Source organism: Electrona antarctica, assembly GCF_951216825.1.
Source record: "Electrona antarctica genome assembly, chromosome: 14".
In the NCBI taxonomy this organism is placed as follows: domain Eukaryota; kingdom Metazoa; phylum Chordata; class Actinopteri; order Myctophiformes; family Myctophidae; genus Electrona; species Electrona antarctica.
In genome coordinates this window covers 13,949,816-13,956,737 of record NC_136795.1, presented here as the reverse complement: position 1 = coordinate 13,956,737, position 6,922 = coordinate 13,949,816, and the positions used below count along the sequence as shown (strand labels likewise).

The window sequence follows — 6,922 nt, the reverse complement described above, 5'->3', positions numbered from 1 at the left end:
ACATGGCACTGTTATTGGGACTGGGAGCAATAGAACAGTGACGCTCAATTTCTTTTTTAATATTAAGGACTTGTTTGATATGCATTAGGGCCACAGACAATTTTCCAGAAGGAGCGAGTGCATTCCCTGGCAGCGGCGATCAGACGCTGCGTTGCTGGAGGGAGGAGCGGAAACTGCCGGCGAAGGGGGGCGACTATGATCGACACTCCACTCCCGATCCGTGCCACGGCAGTGTCGGGTCCGTCTGGCGACACCCGGTCCAGACGCGGCAACTGCCGATAACATCCACAGCATTGTACTGTGGCTCCCGACGTTGCCGGTAAGACACATGCGTAGCTGGTTAAAACTCTCCCGTGGCTCCCGACATGTGCTCAATGTTTATTTAACTCTGAGACTACACTCTGAGTTGAATATCATTTTTGCAAGAGCATGGCATGGTCTCTAGGGGTTGCTAGTCGGGCTTTTAGAGTAAAAGTTTTATTTGTTTTTGTCTGGAAAACCAGAGAAAATAAAAGAAAACAAACACATATGTGCTAGGGGTTAATGGCCACCCCCCAGTGATCAAATGTAGGGTTATACTGTAAATCAAATTAGGTATACAAGATGATGAATCAAGCCTTGGTTCTCCCAAAGTCGAAGTTTTCTGTTATCAATACGGGTTCAGTACCACCACACCTTTCCCTGATTTCTGAATCCATGCACAACCTTTACCTAGTACCATAGAAACCATGGCAAGGACTATGAATGATAATCCACCTTATGAAAAATATTTTACAAATAAGAAATGGGGTGAAAGAGTTGCCCCCTGAGCAGATGTATCTTAAACTCTGGCCAACATTTCAGTAAGTCGAGTTTTGATGTCTGTTTAAAATAAAACAGGTTAACATAATTATTTACAGGATAGTGCGTATTTTACTACGCGAACACTGTATATTACAAGGCTATCATTTGAGGTATTCACTGTACAGTAGGTGTTTTTTGGTAGTCATGTTGTCATTGTACCCATTACCTCAGGCTCTAACTCTAATAGACATTTCACTCAGGAATATGATGCCATATACTGTGACACTGCTGATTTGCTTACATTCTGAGAGTTGCTACCTGCATAGGAAGATGTAATATTTATTTTGTAAAAACAAATAATAGTTTTGAGAGCTATAGTGTTAAAATAAATTGTACAGTGTATTTCATTTTTAGTTGTGACAACTAAAACAGTTGCAATAAAGAAATTAACATTTCAATCAACGTGTATGTAATTACCTTTAACTGTCACTGGTCGGACAAAATACGAATGGCTTTGAACGTGCTCTCATGAAGCACTGACGTACAGTATTTTCGGAACCCCAGCACAATAAAACGTATCTAGTCAGGATAATACCTAGATGCGTTGCTTTTGGCTTTGTACATGCTGACATACAAGTCAAGTATGTTTGTCAAGTGTTTTTGCCTTTACCTTTCAATTGTTTTGTAATAAAATAAGAAGCAGAGCTAAAGACACTATACAAAGTTACGGTAGTTTTATTGTGCTGTTCCACTGAGCTTGTAATTATGATCAGCACTTGTAAAACGTCCTAAACCTTGTTATAAGTTGTTTTATAATATATAAACGTACAATTTTCAAGTATTATGAAGCCATTAAGTGCATTGAAGTGCATTATATTATAGACCCGGCCTTTAAATTAAGTGTCTGTTCAATTTGTGTTGTGAGATTGATGAGTTGTCTACTCATAAATTACTTCTCACACTACAGCATAACATTTAGCAAAAATGTGTTGTTGCACAGCCTTCTTATTAGAAGAGTCTTCAGCCGTGCATGTGTGCAGATTAGTTTTTCTTTGTGACAAAACAATGAATAAGCAGAGCTGGTCAATACTATAATAATAACTTCCCCAAATGCATAACCTCTGCACCAACATCTCTGCATCTATAATCAAACAGTGAAACGTCTTCATGCAAGGAGCTTGTTTTGTTGTATAGATAATACAAGCAATAATTATGGTATAGCTTTGTGTCTAGTGACACAGATAAAAAGACCTTGCTCTTGTTGTCAACCAGAAGGATTTAAAATATTTAACTCCTCCTTTTTCTGAGGGACAAACAGCCAACGCGTTTTCACTGTCATGGTTTGAGGCATGAGTTCATAGAATAATATTTCAGTTATCACGTCTTTTGAGGATTTTGAAGAGGAAGTTAGAGTGGACCCAATGGGTCGGTAGTAGGTACTAGTGGTGCATGCATGCGGTAGGGTATTTGCTTTTACCGCCTCCGATTATAAACAAGAAAAACAAGAAAAGAAAACACAGCTGCACCCACTGTATAACAGCAGTCTAGCCTGCCACAGAGAAACATGTTTGTTAGGTTAATAGTAGTCTCTCGAGACAGACTATACATTAAGGGCACATAAACCTACAGGTAAACTGTCACCAAATGTCTGTTGCTAGGAATGCTGAGGTGGAGTCTTCATAAAAAGGTGGAGACTCATCCATCCATCAATGTATCGGAGTTTCGTTAAAGCAGCAGCATTATTGTCTTAGGAATGGAAAAAAAATAATTTCAAAGAATAAATTAAATGTATTTGTTAACTGCACAGCTGAATAGGATGGGGCAGGTCTACGCTCCAGTATTTTAACATCAGTTATTATGGTGGTAATTGGAGGTCAAAATACTTTCTGAGGTGGTACTAGCACATTTGGTTCAGTTCAATTGTTCAGTTTGGCTTGGTTTGGCTTTCACAGCCCACATGTCATATTTATTGGAATCTATACAGTATATCTCTGCTGTTGGGCAGAAACAAACTATGTCCATGTTTTAAGAAAATTGACATGACATGACAGTCAGACGGAAAAAAAGACGGGGAAAAAAAACCATCAACTTTTGGTTGGGAGTTGGGAGGTTTAGATAGAACTACTAATATGTTGCAGCAGATCTACAAGCTCACATCGCACTACTGTTTTGCAGCATGTATAAAATAGGGCTGATATCATTAACCAATCAGTTTGTTGACAAAAAAACAGCTCAGCGATTCTTTAATCTGACAAATACATAGATTAATCGCTTAGAAAGTCATGGATAATTGCAGCTCTACATCCATCACAGCTTAGCCTTTCATCATAGCACATTGATGCTGAACATGGTCTCAGAAGTCAGGCAACAAATACCAACATAGCCTATACCATGTTACCAGTGGAAAGGTTTTTCTCCAGTGTGGACACATTTGTGTATCTTCAGGTCACCTGACTGACTGAAACTCTTGTCTCAACGGTTACAGTGGAAAGGGTTTTCCCCAGTGTGGACACGCTGGTCTATTCAGCACACTTGAACAACTGAAACTCTCTTTTTTTCCAGTGTAGACACACTGGTGTTCTTTCAGTTCAGATGACCAGTGTGGACATGACAGTGTTTCTTCAGGTCACCTGACTGACTGAAACTCTTGTCACAACGTTTACATCTGAAAGGTTTTTCCCCAGTGTGGATAGACTGGTGTCTGTTCAGTGGACCTGACTGACTGAAACTCTTGTCACAATATTTACAGTGGAAAGGTTTTTTATGGAGTCAGAACAGTCTCAAAAGTCTCACAGTAGATATTACAGATTTGTAACTCACAAGTTCAGATTTGCAACTCACGTGAGTGAACTGACAGGTTCGCATTTGTGTTTTGTATCCACATGTTCAGATTTGTGTTTTGTATCTGTATTTTGCATCTGTGTTTTGTATCCGTGTTTCGCATCTGTGTTTTGTATTTGTGTTTCGCATCTGTGTTTGAAACACAAATGCAAAAAACAGATGTGAAACACGGATACAAAACACAGATGCAAATTACAGATACAAAACACAAATACAAAACACAGACACGAAACACGGATACAAAACACAAATCTGAACTTGTGGATACAAAAGACAAATGTGAACCTGTGAGTTCACTCACGTGAGTTGCAAATCTGAGCTTGTGAGTTACAAATCTGTGAGACCTTTGAGACTACTTTTGAGACTCTTCTGACGTTGGGCGTTAACGAACGTCCTCATTGGCTGAGGGAATCTGTCAATCATTCTGATTGACAGATTCCTCGGCCAATCAGATCGGTCCGCCTTCAGCCAATCCTATGGCTCTAATGCCCTGGGGGCACGCCGGTCCATAGCTCTAATGCCCTATGGCGGGGGGCACGCTGGTCCATAGCTCTAACGCCCTATGGCTGGTCCATTAGAGCTATGGACCAGCGTGCCCCCCGGGCGTTAGAGCTATGGACCAGCGTGCCCCCCACCATAGGGCGTTAGAGCTATGGACCAGCGTGCCCCCCACCATAGGGCGTTAGAGCTATGGACCAGCGTGCCCCCCCGGGCGTTAGAGCTATGGACCAGCGTGCCCCCCACCATAGGGCGTTAGAGCTATGGACCAGCGTGCCCCCGCCATAGGGCATTAGAGCTATGGACCAGCGTGCCCCCCAGGCATTAGAGCTATGGACCAGCATGCCCCCGCCATAGGGCGTTAGAGCTATGGACCAGCGTGCCCCCCAGGCGTTAGAGCTATGGACCAGCGTGCCCCCCGCCATAGGGCATTAGAGCTATGGACCAGCGTGCCCCCGCCATAGGGCATTAGAGCTAAGGAACAGCGTGCCCCCGCCATTGGGCGTTAGGGCTATGGACCAGCGTGCCCCCCACCATAGGGCATTAGAGCTATGGACCAGCGTGCCCCCCGCCATAGGGCATTAGAGCTATGGTCCAGCGTGCCCCCCGGGCATTAGAGCTATGGACCAGCGTGCCCCCCACCATAGGGCATTAGAGCTATGGACCAGCGTGCCCCCAGGGCATTAGAGCCATAGGATTGGCTGAAGGCGGACCGATCTGATTGGCCGAGGAATCTGTCAATCAGAATGATTGACAGATTCCCTCAGCCAATGAGGACGTTCGTTAACGCCAAACGTCAGAAGAGTCTCAAAAGTAGTCTCAAAGGTCTCACAGATTTGTAACTCACAAGCTCAGATTTGCAACTCACGTGAGTGAACTCACAGGTTCACATTTGTCTTTTGTATCCACAAGTTCAGATTTGTGTTTTGTATCCGTGTTTCGCGTCTGTGTTTTGTATTTGTGTTTTGTATTTGTGTTTTGTATCTGTAATTTGCATCTGTGTTTTGTATCCGTGTTTCACATCTGTTTTTTGCATTTGTGTTTCAAACACCGATGCGAAACACGGATACAAAACACAGATGCAAATTACAGATACAAAACGCAAATACAAAACACAGATGTGAAACACGGATACAAAACACAGATTCGAATTACAGATACAAAACACAAATACAAAACACAGATGCGAAACACGGATACAAAACACAGATGCAAAATACAGATACAAAACACAAATCTGAACCAGGATACAAAACACAAATGCGAACCTGTGAGTTACAAATCTGTAATATCTACTGTGAGACTTTTGAGACTGTTCTGAATCCATAGATTTTCCCCAGTGTGGACAAGCTGGTGCCTATTCAGCACACTTGACTCACTGAAACTCTTGTCACAATGTTTACATTTGAAAGGTTTTTCTCCAGTGTGGACACTCAGGTGTTTTTTCAGGTCACATGACCGACCAAAACTCTTGTCACAATGTTTACAGTGGAAAGGTTTTTCTCCAGTGTGGATAGTACGCTGGTGTAGCTTCAGGTTAGCTGACTGGCTGAAACTCTTGTCGCAATGCTTACACTGGAAAGGTTTTTCTCCAGTGTGGACAAGCTCGTGTTTTCTCAGGTTAGCTGACTGACTGAAACTCTTGTCACAATGCTTACACTGGAAAGGTTTTTCTCCAGTGTGGACACGCTCGTGTTTTCTCAGGTTAGCTGACTGACTGAAACTCTTGTCACAATGTTTACATTTGAAAGGTTTTTCTCCAGTGTGGACACTCAGGTGTTTTTTCAGGTGTTTTTTCAGGTCACATGACCGACCAAAACTCTTGTCACAATGTTTACAGTGGAAAGGTTTTTCTCCAGTGTGGATAGTACGCTGGTGTAGCTTCAGGTTAGCTGACTGGCTGAAACTCTTGTCGCAATGCTTACACTGGAAAGGTTTTTCTCCAGTGTGGACACGCTCGTGTTTTCTCAGGTTAGCTGACTGACTGAAACTCTTGTCACAATGTTTACATTGAAAAGGTTTGTCTCCAGTGTGAACAAGCTGGTGTCTCTTGAGACAAGATGAACGGTTGAAACTCTTGTCACAATGTTTACACTGAAAAGGGTTTTCTCCAGTGTGGACACCTCCATGTGTCTGCCCCCAATCATCACTGTGTTCAGTTAATTCAGTGTCAGATTCAAGTTCAACTTCAACTTCAGAGCAGTGTGAAGTGACGTCTTCATCAACTTCACTTTTCACTGCTAGTAATGTCAACATTGACCCATTAGGCCCCTCTGGTATTTGAAGTAGCTCCTCCTGTTCATTTTTAATGTGTGGAGGCTCTGGTTCCTCCTGGAGGAGACCGAGGCTCCTCTCCTGTTCAGCAGTAACCTCCTCTTTACACACAACCACCTGCAGGATGGCTAGGAGCAGAAAAATAACATGTTAGTCAATACTGGATGATCTTTCTGGCTTTAATGTAGCTCTGGTCCATACGCGCGTTATATGGTACTTTCAACTTCTTGTACACACATTAAAGACAGCACTGCCTGGCACAGCCTGTCGACTGCTGCAAAAATAAAAAAGGACACTTTCACTACTCACCAATACAAATTTGTGGAGTTGAAAGTCTACCTTCCATAGTGGATGCACTCTCTGAGCCCCTCACCACACGTATAAAACACACTTTTTGTCCAGAAAAGGAAATATATATTTTATAAAAGAAATATGTTTTAGTTACTCCATTGCGCCATTACAGATCTTGTCAATAGAAAATCCCATTGACCAGATTTTTCCTTCTGGTGAATTATTCTTTTCTGGC

General features: G+C 42.5%; 1 protein-coding gene across 1 annotated transcript in view; it reads left to right on the top strand.

The window, feature by feature from the left end:
* The window catches only part of LOC306936552 (phosphoinositide 3-kinase regulatory subunit 5-like), a 16,900-nt gene extending 15,659 nt beyond the window's left edge, over positions 1-1,241 (top strand). The window contains exon 19 of the mRNA XM_079520108.1: positions 1-1,241. This exon is cut by the window's left edge and continues 171 nt beyond it. The gene's annotated coding sequence lies outside the window, so the exon portion shown is untranslated.
* Positions 1,242-6,922: the final 5,681 nt, after the last annotated feature.